General features: G+C 46.9%; 1 protein-coding gene across 1 annotated transcript in view; it reads left to right on the plus strand.

Moving 5' to 3' along the window:
• Positions 1-773: 773 nt before the first annotated feature.
• SMOX (spermine oxidase) overlaps positions 774-16241 on the plus strand; it is a 52616-nt gene continuing 37148 nt past the window's right edge. The window contains exon 1 of the mRNA XM_058024709.1: positions 774-879. The gene's annotated coding sequence lies outside the window, so the exon portion shown is untranslated. The remainder of the gene's footprint in view (positions 880-16241) is intronic.

The following is a 16241-nucleotide window of genomic DNA, read 5'->3' on the forward strand; positions in this document are numbered from 1 at the left end:
ATATATGTATTATGTATAAACATGTTAACATTGCATATGCACTATATATTATAATGTTTATATAAAAATATATATATTATAAATAAATAAATAAATAAATAAATATGAGAAGGTCTTTTGCTAGCTTCTAGGGGTCTTCAAGCTGAAAAAAGTTTAAAGCTACGCCTATTTTTGATTTTATATAACTTTATTTTTTTTTTCCAGTATATCACACTGCCCCGTGCAACTGCGTGAACACTGGTATCAGTGAGTGGCAGAAACCAGATGGTGAGAGATAAGAAATTGTGACGGTGTTCGGGTAGGACTTTGGAGGGCTGTGTTTTTCTGGACCACAGCTGGGCTTTAATTGTGAAGTGGACTCCGATGAGATTAATTTCATTGTCTGGACAGGAATAGGAAAAAATTCGTGCAGGAATGAAGCTATTTTCCACACTGAGTCCGCTTTGTAGTTTGGTGAACGCCCCGGAGCGGGAGTATCAAAGCAGCCTTGAAGTACAGCAGCAATCGCAAAAGGTGAAAAAGACCCACCTCGATTAGGAAGAAAATTAGCTTTAACACGCTTGCTTCACTAAGCAAGCGCTGATATCTTTAGAGTTTCACGTTCAAGTCGCTCAAGATCAGGAGCGGGGCGGAGGAGGCGGCGCAGGAGGCGGAGGCGGAGAAGGGGAAAGAGGAGGAGGAGGCGGGGGATGCTCGAGGCGGAGCCGGGGCGGGCCGCAGGGGAGGCGGCTGGAAAACAGGCCGGCGCTGGTTCTCGGCCCGCAGTGCCCGCAGCCGCCGCTCAGCCGCGCCGGGAGCCGCTCAGCCGCGGGAGGCAGCGAGGCGAGAGCCGGGCGGGCGCCCCGACCCCGACAGTCCCCTCCGGCACCGCACAGAGAGGTACGCGGCGGGCGAGGGCCCCGGTCCCCTCGGAGCGTCCCCTGGCAGGGTCCCCTCGGCCCCCTCAGCCCGCACCTGCGGCGGGAGGGCCGGTGCCGCCTCGGCGGGGCTGCCCGGCTCCGTCCCCGCACGGAGCGCCCGGGCAGCGGCGGGGAGAGGGCGGGGGGCTTTGTCTGGGGGCACAGAGCCGGGAGCCGTCCCACACGCCCTCCTCGCCGAGCCGCTCTAGGGGCTGTTCCCGGTGCCCCGTCCCGCACACCTGCCCCAGGGGCCGTTCCCGGTGCCCCGTCCCGAAGAGCACCCTGAGGGTTCAGCCCGGTGCCCCGTCCCACACATGGGGGAGATATTGACATCGCCCAGAGGGTTCAGCCCTGTGCCCCATCCCAAACACCACCCTCAGTTTTCAGCCCGGTGCCCCGTCCCGCACACGACCCTGGAGGAACCAGCCTGTGCCCTATCCCAGACACCACCCTGAGGGTTCAGCCCGGTGCCCCGTCCCAAACAGCCCCCTGAGGGTTCAGCCCGGTGCCCCGTCCCGCACACGACCCCGGAGGAACCAGCCTGTGCCCCATCCCAAACAGCCCCCTGAGGGTTCAGCCCGGTGCCCCATCCCAGACACCACCCTGAGGGTTCAGCCCGGTGCCCCATCCCAAACAGCCCCCTGAGGGTTCAGCCCGGTGCCCCGTCCCACACATGACTCCGGAGGAACCAGCCTGTGCCCCGTCCCACACACCGCCTTGAGGGGCCGTTCCCTGTGCCCCATCCCACAATTTCACCCCCCCCAAACTACTCCATGGGACGTTCGCTGTGCCCCATCCCACACACGCCAAATCACCCCAGGAATTTGCTGACCCTCATTCCTCCCCTCGACGCCCCAGCCCAGGTGCAGAGCAGGTGCCATCCCTGCCGCTTTTTATGGGGACCGTGGGAGAAGGGATCGCTCTCTCGCTAAGGGCAGAGCACGCGCGGTTGTGTTGGGATTTTGAGCTGGTTTGGGTGTTTGTTTTCTCCCCCTGCCGTGTGTTGATGTCGGTGAATCTCCCGCATGTGACACGAGTCCTCGCGTGCCTCCGCGTTCCCCGCCTCGGCGTTCCCGGCCGTGACACCGAGAGCAGAGAGGTTCGGTGGGGAAGTCACCGTGCTGGGGATGCGAGTGACGAGCGGCGAAGGCTCGCTCCCGGCTTGTTTGTGTTTCTGCTGTTTTCATGTTTACACAAAGCTGTTACAATACCGGGGGCTTGGCGGCTCGCACCGCCGTTTTCAGTCGAAGCCATCAATTTATGCATCTTTGAGATCAGTGTGGTAGATGAGGGATTAGTTACAAATGCCGGGTAGTGAAATGCACAAAGCCAGTTGTCAGTTACCGAAACTCAAAACAAAGCTTTTATTTACATTCTCAACCCCATACACAGAGCTACTCTGCTGCATCCTTGCTCTGCTCATCCCACAAAGTGCTTTCCGTGGATTCTAGACATGCTGTCTCAAACCTAGTTCTGGGACCAGCTGTAATTGCCTGATATATTAGATGTAAACACGAGCTTTACATAAAAGTGAAACCATATATATCGCCTAACACACGTCCACTCTGTGATCCTGCACAAACAAATTCGAGCCCTGTCCTTAGCTCACCCTGTTGATCCACTTTTCCCGTAGCCTGTACGAGGCAGTTCTGTTCCCAGAGTTACCAGACAGGTTTCGTGGAGACCAAGAAATCAGCCCAGGAGCATTTCTGTGTGTTGTGCAAGAATGCTGTTATGTTCTCAGTCCTTTACAGATGTTGTTTTATTGACTTAGTGATAACATTTTGCTCTCCTAGCTCCTTTTCCCTTTCCAGATTGTTAGGCCAGCACTTACTAATCTTTTGTGGCTCTGCTGTGGAACAGATGTACCGTGGTTTTTAGGGAGTAGCAAGCTCTGTGGTTTCAGCTGGCTTTGCCTCTAAAAAAAACGAGCACTGCCTTTCCCTCATGCCACTGTTGTGGAGTGGGTAGCCAGACTAGGGAGCCTGTTTGGATGACTACTGAGCTGGCAAAAAATCCATCAGGCTTGGGTCTGACTCAGTGCTTGGATCCACATGCCTGTGTGGCTGATCAAACATTTACCTGGACTTCTTTGGGTTTGGAGCAGCATGCAGCTGGTATTTTGGCTAAGCTGTGTGTGGAATGGGGTGTAGAGGTCTTTAAATGCTAAAAATGCTGGGTTTTGTGGTCATTTATTCCTCCGCATCCTTTGGCTCTGTGGAACAGCAGCTCTGGAGCTGTTCCTCTTTGTGCCAGGCTGCCCTGAAACGCTGGAGCACCGCAAACACTCTGCACGTGTCCTGGGCTCCCGTGTCCTCAGCCCTGCTGCTGGCACTCGTGGTTGTCCCTCTCTGGTCTGAGCTTTCTCCCTGTTGTGTCTCTCCCACCAAAGTGTCACAAATCAGCTGTGGTGTCTCTGAAACTCACTGCTTTTCTGGGGTGGAGGAATCTCAGTTGACTTGGTGGCACTGGAGGGGTTGAGGTAGAGTTTGGAGAACTCTGTCAAATTGTTGACATTCATTGCAAACAGCAGACATGATTTCTGGGCTCCCTACAGCACCCAAGAGGTGTGATGGTGCTTTTACTGACCTCCACCTTAGCCAAGTAGTGTAATTTGGGTTTTTCTCACTCATCCATCCTCAAAAGCTGTCGGACCCCTGCCCATCTCTGCCTCAGAAGCTTGGAGGAGTATTCCTGCATCTCATTACCAGCCTCAGGAGTCTGTCTGCCTGCCTCTCAACCCCACTTCCGTCATTTAATGTTTTCTGTTCCTGCCATCTCACTGAAGAATAAAATCCCTTCTAATCAAATCTGAGGTTCTCCAACTAAATTCCTGCTGGCCCAAGTGAGTGTCTAAGGAAAATTGTGATGCTGTCTTCTGAAGTATGTGGAATTACTTTGTATGATTGGGTTATACAAAAGAGAGAGATATTATTTTCTCTTGGTTTTTTTCAAAAGTATTAAAAATGCAGCCTGCTGTGTTTCACAAATCTCACCGCTGTCTCCTTCTCTCAGTAATTGTAATTAACAAACCAGAAAATGGAAAAATGTAGAAATACCCTTTCCCACTGGCCACAAACATTAGTCCTCTCCAGAAGTTAATGAAATCAAGTCTATGGAAATTAAGTAACTAATTATTTTTTTAGTTCTGTTGGTGAGCTAAAACATTGTGTTAGAGATGGTAAATAATAAATAAAAGGGCTGTAAAGATCTCCTCTTGGAATTGATGTGGGTGAAGAATGGATTTGAACTCTTCTTTCTCTGGAGAGTCTAAACCTCTGGCTTTAAGATGTGGCTGGGGGATCTGTCCTGCTCTGCTTGCATGCAAAAACTGATCTAAGCACAGCAGTAAAGTGAGAGAGAGATGGTAACCCACCATGAGAATAGGGAATAAAAGCATAACCATAAAAAACCCCAAAAGCAACCAATTCATCAAATTATGGCATCCTGAGACACAAATAGTTTTACAAGTGACAGTTCAAAGCCACCTTTATTGTGTTTCCAGACTGTGTTACAGCCATCTTTGTTGTCTTCCTGTTGAAGGAACATGAACATTTTCAGCTACCTTGATTTTGTGTCCCATTTTCATTGGCTCTGTTGCTGCATTGCCTTTGCTGTGTCTGGGCATTCCTTGCTCCGTGTTGAGGGCACGTGGGTGTGTGCACTGTAATAAATCTCGAGTTTATAGAACTCACTGTGGAAATTGGTTGAAAAGCTTTCCTATTTTTTTTCCCTTTTTGTAATCTAAAATTTCAGTGGCGTCTTCTTGTGTTAACGAAAGATTCCAGAAATACCGTGGGTGGGAATACGAACCACTTGGAAAATAAATCTTTGTGGTGACTCCAGTTACCACCACGAGTGTGGTGGCACCTGAGGAGGTGTGGTGGAGGTGGTGTGTGGAGAGTGGCTTTGGAGGAACCTCCGTTTGAGGTCCTGTTTTTGTGTTTCCATGAGAAGCAATGCCCTTGAGGGGCCCTGGGATAGGGTAGCAGGCTGGAGGAACAGTGCAGGGCTGCAGAGCTGTCCACATGAAGAGAAAGCTCTGGGGGATGCCTTTGACCACCTTCCAATGCCTAAAGAGCTGGAGGGGGATTCTGGATAAGAGCCTGGAATGACAGGACAAGAGGGAATGGCTTCCCACTGACAGAGGGGACTTTTAGATTAGACAGTAGGAAGGAATTCTTTAATCAGACAGTGGTGAAGCCCTGGCACAGAAGCTGTAGTTGCCCCATCCCTGAAAGTGTCCAAGGCCAGGTTGGACAGGGCTTGGAGCAACCTGGGCTAGTGGAAGCTGTCCCTGCCCATGGCATGGGGTGGGACTGGATGATTTTTGATTTCTCTTCCAACCCAGACCATTCTGTGATTGATTCAGCAGCCCCGAGCCGTGGATAACACAGCACACAGGGTTTTATAACAATGTATTTCTGTCTGAACCCAGCAGCAGCGTGACAAGGACGTTTGCTCTGGGAGATGTGCTCTATATTCCAGTGACCTTTTCCTCTGGAAATCTTTAAATGCACTGAATGTGGTGGTGTTTGGTGACTTTTAATCATGCCCTTGGTTTTAAGTGCAGTTTTGGTGTTATTTTCAATGGCAGCTTGAAGGTTTTGTTTTGTGACATGTTGGGGCCAGGGCTGTGAGGTTGCAAGGATGGGATGGAAGGGAAATTGTAAGGATGCGGCAGGAATGGTTTGGCTCTGAGAGAGGCCTGGGTTGTTCTGAAGGTGATGAGCTCAGCAGCAGGAATGTAATGCAAGAGGGGTGAAAAAGCCCCTCCCTGCTTTTCCTGCTGGAGTTTGATCCCTGAGCTATTCTCGGGTAGTTCTCTGCTTCCAGGCCCTGCTTTAAAGTCTCAGTTAAACAAGGCACTTATTGTTGGTGCTCTCTCATTCCAAGTGCTGGTGGCTGGCAGCTTGCTGGGTCTGAGGGAGGCAGATTTTGCACCCCCAGAGCAGTGATTTACACAGGGCTGTTGCTGGATATTCCCTCTTTGGGGCAGTTTTCCACATGGTGCTGTGAGACCACGTTTCCCTCACTTCCTGGAGTAGAAGGATGGAGGGAGCACTGGGGGCCACAGTGCCAGAAAAGGAATGAGGAAATCTCAGCTGTGGAGGGCCCTAAAGAGCTGAACTGACGTAAACCCAGGCAATTCCAGCTTGTAGGGAATTTTTGGTTTGGTGACTTTTATTTCTTTTATCCAATAGGTCTTTCAAGGGCCTAATAATGGCTTGAAAAGTTCATTTAATTCCACTTTTAGTGTGTGCGTCTGTACTTGCCGAGTTCAAAGGCAGGAACTACCTTTTAAAAAATAAAGAAAATATTTGTTTTCCTGGCTGATGATGTAGAAAACTAAATGGATGTAGATAACTGTTGAAGAATGGATACTTAGTTATTCATTTCTTCACCATTCATTATTCTTGATAATGCCAGATTTTCCCAAGTGTGTTCTTCTAGATTGAGCTGAGTGGCATGGAATAATGTAGGTTGCTGGCATGCTAGCAATGACTGAAACATTGGACAGGATATGGTGATGTTGGCACATTTTGAGAAGGAGGAAGAAAAATCAGGTTGGTTTTGGATCATTTGTGTTGTGAAGTACTTACTGAAGCTCCCTTGGAGCTGATGTAGGCAGAAAATGCTTTGTGCTAGGTGAGGCAGAAAGTCCTAGCCTATCCATAAACTGGGAATTGCATAGGAAAGGAGGAGTTTCTTTTCCTTTATAAGCGTTGCTTCAGTTAAATCAATTTTTCAGGGCAGGTGAGGAATGGATTTTCTCCCAAAGAGGTTGCACAGGTGCAGTGTTCAAGCATGCTCACCTGTTTCTATTGAATGAGTATTTAGTCTGAAACTGAATTAAAAATTCTCCTGTCCCATGGGATGCATGTTCCAGGATATGGATGTAACCTCCTGCTTTGATCTCCAGTCTTCTTCTAACAGGATTTTCTCTTTTGAAATCAGTCACCGTTGTGATCCCAGCGGACTCTGCCAGGAAGATGTGCCTGGTAATCCTTTGGTTGAACTCCTGAAGCTCCCAGAGCCTTTGGGAAAGCCTGGCAGGCTGGCACCAGGGTTGTTTTGCAAGAGCCTGGCTTTAGGAGTGGAGCTGCCCTGAGATGTTTTCTCTGAGCTGTCCTGTCTCCCACTGCTTGTTTCCTCTCTTGCATAACTATTTTCCAGCTGACACAGCACAGGCTGACGGGTCACTTACACAGATCTAAGATTCTACTTCTAGGAAAAGGAGTCATCCTATTCCTGTGCATGTTCTGTTTGACTGTGGGTGTGAGATCTTGGTCAGGGAGCCCACACACCCTGGCAGAAGATTGTTATTTTATGGGGTTATTTTTTAGTTGGATCCAATCCCTGGCCTGTCCCGTGACTGATGCTGTCAGCACTACCCATACAGTCAGGGCTGTCCTTTAAGGACAGTGCAAACTGGGATCTGGCTTTCTGGGATTGCATAACTGTGCCCTCAGATGTGCCAGGGTGTACTGACAAACACACACACGTGTGTGGTTATAGCTGGGATGTGCTCACAAAAACTCTCAAATATATGAATATTTCTCTTTGGGACCACTTCTGTCACCTTCCTCCCTTGTTGTTCCATAGACAAAGTTTGTAAGTTTAGATTTTCAAGAATGAGCCAAGAGGATTGTGGGAGAGCACACAAGGAAGCAAAAATTGTCAAAACTGCTTTGATAGGTCGAGCTTTAACTCTGAGACAAAGATTGGTACTTCAGAGTTTTTACTCTGCTGCTTGGATGCTCTGACCCCGTGGGATGCTTCGTGCCATTCATTAATGCTTGCAGGAGCATAAAGTCCTCCCAGCAGACTAAATTAAATGTCCTTTTTAGTCGTGGGCAGCTCACACCATTGTCACAGTGGCATCTGGTGTCTCTGTTTGGCCTTTGAGACAAAGGGCTGAGTGTGACCCTGGGCTTTGGAGTGAAGCACCAGGTCATTAATCTTTTTATTCCCTGATTCCCTTGGGGTGGGATCCAGGGCTGTGGTGGGCAGGGATCCAGTCCTAAAGATCTTACACATGAAAATGTTCCAGGGAGGAACAGAAGAAGAGTCTAAAGAGAAGAAAGAGAGAACTGCTCAGACTGCAGGGTGAGATGGGAAGGGACAAATGGGAGGGACAGTGGGGATGGGATCCTGTTGATGACTGTCCCCATGCTGTGGGATGTGAGAGGGCTGTGCTGGGGAGCTCCTCTTCCTGTGCCTGTTCTGTCAGTCCAGCTCTTTGTGTTCTCCCTGTATGGCTCCTCCAGGAATGGAGGGAGAAGGTACCATGTGGGAACAGGCAGCATCTGCACATGGGCTCTTACAGTGTGTCTCCAATATATGATGGAAATAGTAGGAGGAGCTGTGTGATTTGGGGCTGCTGCTGACGTGTTCTGTTGTCACGTTTCTGTTACAAGCAAAGAGCTGCAGGGCAGGAAGGGACCTTAAGTTGTCTAATCTGACCTCCTGCCCCAAGGCTGGGTCAGATCTATCCAAACTTTCCCAGCAGATGTTTGTCCAAAGCAGTTGTTAAAAGCCTCCAGTGATGGATTTTCCTCATCGTCCCTGGGTGATCCTAGAAAGCCCATCATTGTTCTTGCCATTACCAAGACTTTCCTGCTTTCTGACTTTGGTTTCTGTGCAGCAGTTGAGAATTGCTGCCCTCTTGCCCTTTTGTTACTGTACAGAGTGAGCTGTTCAGTCCTTGGAGCTGCCTTTGGGAATCTCTGGGCTGTGTCTCCCTTGAGCTGCAGTGTCAAAGCTTCCCTGGAGAGCTGTGTCTGATACCTGCATGTACTGAGCCAGCAAACACCATTGTGTCACTCTCAAGTAGACTTTTGGGGTGTGATTAATGCATTTTGGTTTTGGACAAAGCACTGGTGAAGTGTTTTGTCATGAAGGTTTTTTATGGCTTTGTCTTTTTACCAACTATAAGAACAGAGCACTTGCTTTTCTTGCTTTTCCACAGGGATGTGTTCTGGATCTCTGACTGTTCCAGAACAATTCCTGGCTGTTCTAAGGTGAAGGAAGTCCTTGCCAGCTGCCCTGACCAAGGCTTTCCCCATGATTAACTCGCTTACAGCTCAGCCATTGTGCTTTCCTGCTCTGACCTGCCAGCTGCAGCTCAGGAGTGACCTTCCCTTCTCCCTCCCTGCCGTGATTGCACTCTGTGCATCTGATTTTGTACCTGCTGTCCCTGTGTTCCCCTGAAGGACTCAGCTATTCATGCATTTCTAAAGCTGGTAAAACGTGGATGGGAAGATTATTCTGAGAGGTAGCACTCAAATATAAAACATGACAGAAAACAGATCAGCCAGCACTAGAAGCATTGTTTGCTAAGGTAAACTTTCACTTTTTTTTTTTGGAAAAAAACCCCAAACCTGCCTGTATGTATTGTTCCAGGCATTTTCTTTGGATCTATTAACACCTCTATCATACCTTTCAGTGGGAGAGAGTAGGATGTGTGTGTGAAAGGTTTGTCTGCACACAGAGGGCCTTTGTCCTGAGACAGCTGAAGAAGCTCTCACAAAAATGAAGGCTGGTCTGGACAGGTCTGAAACATCTTTTGGCATCGACTTGTGTTTATTGCTGTGGGAAGAGCAGGTAGGGAGGAGCAGTCTGGCTTTTTGGTTTTTTTTTTTTTTTTTTTTTTTGGTGTTTTTTTTTTTTGTTTTGGTTTTGTTTTTTTTTTTTTTTTTTGAGCTATCTGTATGTATCTTTGAATTCCTCAGTGTTCTTGCAGAGTTTTTGTATGATAACTTGTGTAATCATAACTTTGTATGTTAACTTGTGAGTCCCCAGTTTCTCTTGTTCTCTTTCCAATTTCAGTGAAAACTCTGGTGTTTCATTCCTTACTTTTTCCCTCTGTCAGCTGCAGACACTGGGATCTTTAGTCATGTGGAAAGCATTTTATTGACAGCTTTAGAGTCTGAAGTACTTGCTAGCACTGAAGAGGTGTAAAGTGATGTAGACTCTTGGGCAAGATCCCTTTTCCAGTGTTCCTTTGTAAAGATTTCTTAGAGTTGAAGAGTAAGTGAAGTGGCACAGGGGGATTTGAAGCTCTCTCATCTGACCTCCTGCTCCAGACAGGGCCAGGATCAAAGGTAGGTTTCCTGTGAACTTTTTTTAGTCAAGAGTGGCAGGTTGATGTTTTGTGCCCGCATGGTGACGAATCTTTTCCTCCTGTCTGATCAGTATTTCCCTTCCCGTCAATAATTCCCATTGCTCCTTGTCCTTTGGTTTCTGCCATCCACTCTGGCTCCATCTGCTCAGTAAACCTCAGTTCAGTAAAGACAGTAACTGGATCCCCCACTAAACACCATTTCTTCTCCAAGTTCAACAACCCTGTTCCTTCATTCCTTTCTCACATCAGGTGTTCCAGTCTGTGGGCTGCTGCCTTTCCAGCTCAGTGATGCAAGAAAATTTGAACTACAGAGTCATGGAATCACAGAATGGTTCAGGTTGGAAGGGACCATAAAGATCATCCAGTCCCACCCATTGCCATCCAGTCCCACAACTTCCATTATACCAGGTGGCTCCAAGCCCTGTCCAGCCTGGCCTTGGACCCTTCCAGGGATCCAGGGGCAGCCACAGCTGCTCTGGACACCCTCTGCCAGGGCCTGCCCACCCTCACAGGGAAGAATTTCTACCCCATACCCCATTTATCCCTATCTGTCAGGTTAAAGCTGTGTGTTTCACCCATATAGTTGGTATCTCCCTGTTTTTCTATGTTGATAAGCCCTGGACTCTTGTTCTTTCCACCACATTGATGGCTGTTATCTTGTTTTATAACAGAGATTAAAGCCAGAGGGTTCAAGTCAAGGGAACCAAACTCTGAGTTTTCCTGCTGGATTTGGAAGGAGAGGTCTCCCCTCAGGCTGTGTCCTGCTTGCTTGGCTGCACTAGTCTGTTCTTAGGAACATCTCTGGTTTAAATGGATCCAGCTAAATCTCACACCTGGTGTTTTTTTAATTTTGTTGTTCTCCTCAAGGTTCTCTCAGGTCTGCTGTTCCCAAAAGCATCAGTGAGTGAGCAGCTCAGGGCAGGACTTTGCAAGGCACAGCTGAGTGCTTTCCATGCCTCGTCCCTTGTGCTTTTCCTTCATGCACCTGTGGAACATTGTTGAGTGTCACCATTTTGCTTTGACCCTCTTAGAGCCTTTTCTTAAGTCTTTCTGAATGGAGTTGCTCCCTGTTTTTGTATTTGTAGGGGCTTCTCTTTCTTAATTACCTGATGTTGATATTGGATCAGTGCATGAAGGTAATTTAGAAATTGAAATCTGTACACCTTGGTGCTTGCAAATCCTCCCAGCTGAATCATCTCTTGGGTTTATGGCCATACATTCCAGTCTGTCATCCCAACTGGTAATGAAAATATTACACAGCTCTTATGCCTGGCTGGACCCGCTTTCCAGTGCCCTCCCAATTAGATAACAAACCCTTGATAATTGTGCTCTGAGAAAGATGTTGTCATGCAGCCATTTTGTGCTGATTACATCTAATTAATGTTTTCTTAGGTGCATCTTATGGGAATGTCATGTGGAACAGCATCAGAGCTAGTACAGATTGCATTTCTGTATCTCCTTATCAGTCCTGTACATTTTTTCCTGGTGATGCACAGATCCTTTATTGCTCCCTAGATTTCTGATGCTAGAAGGAACCGCAGAGGTGATGAGACCTGCCCCTGTCCACGCTGACAATTCAACTGGACAAGTCACACCAGATTGATCAGGAGTTCTGTAACGGGACAGTTGTGCCATGACAGCTCCAGGAGATCAAGAGGAAACAAACGTGATGTGTTTATGGATCCCAAACAAAATTAAACAATTACCTGAACCCAGCCTTCGGAGCAGCCTTTGAACGAATCCCGAGCCTTTTTCTGCAAGGGCTGGGAACATAAAGAACGTGTCTAATCTATGCTGCTATCAGGCAGCAGCTATCAGTGCCTACGTGCTGTTACTCAGATCTCGTTAGCTGCCTAATTGGATAATAGGCAGGACACTTCACAACTGCATAAGTATATTAAGCTTAATCTGCTCTGGAGCAGGGAGGGGAAGATGGGCTCGGTGACAAATGGGCACAAGAAGGTGCACAGAGGGGCAGAGGTGTAAATATGGGGCTGTGTCCCCATCACTTCAGTCCCAGTAACTTTCTGAGGCAGAGGCTCTGTGTGTCTGCAGCACTGACATCAGTGCTGGAGTCCCAGAGCAGTGTTACAGCACTTTCAGACTTCACCCACGTTGGCCAGGCAACTTTACCTCCAAAAGCACAGTTTTGCTAGTAGTTAAATCCCTTTCTAATTTCTTTTTAATAAAATGTGTGGTATAACTTAATTCTTGTTTTTAAATCCAATATGATAGGACAGAGAGAAGCATCCTGTGTGTTTGTGTGATACTGGACTTTGCAGCACATTCCTGGTACTGAAGCTTGTTTCCAGCACATGCAGATGCACAGTGGACAGGATCAGAAAGCTTCCACAGTTCTGTACATGGAGAGGAGAAGCTGTTTGAATATTAAATCCTCTTCCCTTTCTTTCCTGAAAAAATACAGTCACTGCAGTTACCCAGTTTTAAACTCTTGGAGTGGGTTGCCTCTTTCCAAAGGTGCAATGAAACCTATGTCAGATTCTTGTAGATGTGGGTATGAGCACATTTCATGAGTTGTCACCACCTGTTCTATTCTCAGGAGAAGGGATCTGCAAGGGACATTTCTGGGTGCAAAAATGCATCTGCCAAGGGGATCTTTAGCTCAAGGTAATGTGAAAGTGACTGTGTGAACTGTGTCCTCTCCATTTTTTTTTTTTTCTGGATTCCCTTAGGACTGGTAGAGTGTTTTCACAGAAACCCCAAATTGAACCCAAATTTTGGCCCTACATCCTATGTGAGATGCCTACAGCTTTTCATTCATTTCTTGCTTAACCTCATAGGAAAAGTATCTTCACCTTGTGCTGTCCAGCATCTGCCTGTAGCCAGGCAGGACAGACACGAGCCAACCTCTTAATCTGTAAGTGTCTTAAGCAAATGTAAACTCCATGAAGTGTGTTTATCACTGAGCAGCTCATCCCCAGCTGTGCAGAGCACCTCGTGGTTGGTTTGAATGGGATGTACACAGAGGATTCTCTGCTGCTCTGTCCTGACATCTGTGTGTGTGACCAGAAGGGTGAAGAGTGAGGCACTTGTGGGGTGCTTGGTACTAAGGGTTAAGTGTGAGGACACTGTTCCACTGCACTGTGAATTTAAAGCCTGCTGATTTTCCCATGGAAGATGTTATTTAAAAACAGAACCCTAAATTGCTTTTATTTTGGATGAAGGGAAGGCACCATGGGGTATTTGGTCTGTGTTGGTGTAGACAAACTCCCAGATGGAGGAACTAAAGAATAGTCATTGAATACAGAAGATTTTCTATGGTTGTCCACACCTGATCTAGTGCCTGCAGTAAAAGCATGATCAGCAGGGAAAACCAGTATTTTTTTCCAAAGGGTAGCTCACATCTCAGCAGCCAAATTCCTGGAAGAGGCTCTGGAGAGAGCTTGTGTCCTTGTTTTGCTTACGTAGCCCCTCTGAGGCACTGCTGGGGGGTGGCTGCAGGTAACTCTTCCCTTCTGCTGCAATTGGAGGCATCCAAGAGAAATGAAGGAGAGTGGGCTGCTACAGATGGTCTCCCCAAAGTGTTGGATGTGTTGATAGCATGTTTTCTGTAGTTACACACACCAATATTGCCTTTATCTCCTATCCAAATCTGCTGGGTATTGATGTGGACTCAATCCGTCATCAACTTCGAGTCGGGCTTGACTTCAACCTGTACTTATTAAAGAGTGAAGAAGGCTCTGTCATATGCAGTTGATAAGGGAATTTAGAAATAAAAGTGCATATTAAACTGTCAGTAGCATTTTTTCCCTCTCTTTATCTGAAAAAAAAAAATAATGGCATGGGTTGTTTTCTTCCTCCTGCATGGGCAATTTCTAGACATGCCCAGCACTCGCAGGATTGTTTTTCAAACCCAAGATAACCCTTAGGGTGGTCTTGTCTGGCCCCTGCCTGCTGAAGATCAAACCACACCCAGACAGGCAGGAATCAAAAGGAGAACACCTGCTTGGTTGGTCTCTAGTGTGCTCTTTGCAGAAAGTTTTAAAAATGTGTTTTATCAGGACAGTGAGGAGGTGAGATTTGTGACACCGTGGATTCATCTCACCCTTGTGGCTGAGCATGGATGAGCTGTCCTTGTAGAGGGAGCCACAGGAGGATTGTGTCACTCTAGGTCTTCATTAGAGTTGTTAAGCACTATTTTAAGTTTCCTGAGCTTAAGTCACAGAAGATCTGATGTCTGGAGTCAAGGCCTGGCCTGTGACAGGCAGCTCCTTTGGAAAGCTGTGCAAAGATGCTCGTGTCTCTCCAAAGCAGTGCCCTGTATTTCAGAAAGGAACATTGTGAGCGAGGAGAACGAGTTTCAGATCACATGTTCCCCTGCAAATACTGTCCTTTCGATAGGAAGACTTGTTGGAGAATGTTAATTGAGTCCCTTTTTAAATGAAGGAGGCTTTGCTTCCTTCCCAAGTTTTCAAAACAAATTTTCCAAATACAGTGTCTATGTTTCATTCAAGTGTAAATCCTTTCTCTTTAACCTGGAAGTTATCCCAGAAAAAAGCCTATCCATTCACTGCAGGACAGACCTTTGTGGTTGTAGAGGAAAAAAAAGGAGTGGATCAAATTGTCCAAACAGGAAGGGTATTAAGAAAAGCCTTTGCTTAGTGAGTGGAGCTCTCATTTCAGTTTAAATGGTGTCCTACAAATCCCACTTTACATCTCCATTGCTTTTGAAGCATCACACAATGATTGAGGTGTCTGCTAAATTTAGAAATGACAATTTTTTTCCTGCCAACACGCCAGCCTAGCTGGAGGGATTTCAGCATGCAGTTATGGGATGGATGCAAGTGGTGATTTGAAATTTACTGGCTTGTTATCTCATCTGACTTGCACATAGCTCTGTCCTGGTGGGGATTTAATACCTCACACTGATGCCTTTTCATTCAGAGGGCATTAGTGGAAGTGCTTTTCTGGCACAGCCAGGTGCTTGTGCTGTTTTACATTCGGTGGAGCTGAGGTACTGAAAGGATCCAGCGTGGTGTGCTGAATAAAATGAGCTCCCACCTAAACACGTTGGAATTGTGCTTTATTTTGAGCAAGTTATAGGAAGGATTGTCACTCTTTTACTGCTGTCACATGGGAAGGCTGTGGAAGCAGAGATAAATCACAAGTGTCCCAATTCACAGTTTCTACTGTTTACCATATGACAAATCTTCTGTGAAAAATGTCTTAGATCTAAAACACATCTTTTTTTTTCTTTCCTCAGCCTGTGGTAGTTAATTACTCTCTTTCTGAGAAACATATCATCTCAGTTGTGTGAAGCTGTTTGAGGCACAATTTATGCAGAGGATCAATACTAAAGTAAACTTCCCTTTGTTTTGGTAAAATGTCTTGATTGTCACAGAAAAGAAACATTTGGAGTTCAGGTGTGTGGGGAGAAATGAAAGGCACCTTGCAGCAGTGGTAATCCATCACTGGAGAGCATCCCACAGCACTCCAGGCTCCACTTTACCTGCAAGGCACTTAAAACCTCAAAGCACAAGAAGTCGACTGGAGGAGGTTTTCTGTTGGAATCTCCAGACAAAATTTCATCCTCGGGCTTTGTTTTGAAGTTTGCAACAAGATGGGAACAAAGGTGAAGGTGTCATTGTTGTGTTTTCATCTCTTTCCTCACCCACCCTTCTGTTTCTTGTCTTTGGTGTTGTTTGACCTTTAAAGATCCCTTGCAGCCCCAATTATTCTGTGATTCCATGATTCATGAGCTGTTTCTGCTCTCTGCTCCATTCTGCACTCAGGAGGAAAATCACTCAGCGGGGAGAGTTGTTCCTGTCGCTTTACAGCAGGGATGTGGTTCTGTATAAAAGATTTTCCATGGCAATACTGATTTCCTTTGGATATCTCTGGGTGACCTGAGTGCAGACAGTCTGTAGTGAGGATGTAGTGAGGAGACTCTTTTTGCTTTTTGCTTTTGTACTGAAATGTTTCTTATTGTTGTACTAAAACCCAAGGGGAAAAATTCCCATCTTCTCCAAGGGAAGCTTTTTGGGACCAGACAGTCACTCTGCCAGCCATAACCAAGCCTTAGGATATAAGAACTTAATTCCCAACCTGAATTGCCCTGCCTTGGGCTCTGTGCTGCTCTGGGGTGAGTGCACACAGTTTGTAGTGAGGAGACTCTCTTTCCTTTTGTACTCAAGTATTTCTTATCGTCGTACTCAAACCCATGGGGAAAATTCCCATCTTCCTCAAGGGAAGCT

Source organism: Melospiza georgiana, chromosome 5 (assembly GCF_028018845.1).
Source record: "Melospiza georgiana isolate bMelGeo1 chromosome 5, bMelGeo1.pri, whole genome shotgun sequence".
Lineage (NCBI taxonomy): Eukaryota > Metazoa > Chordata > Aves > Passeriformes > Passerellidae > Melospiza > Melospiza georgiana.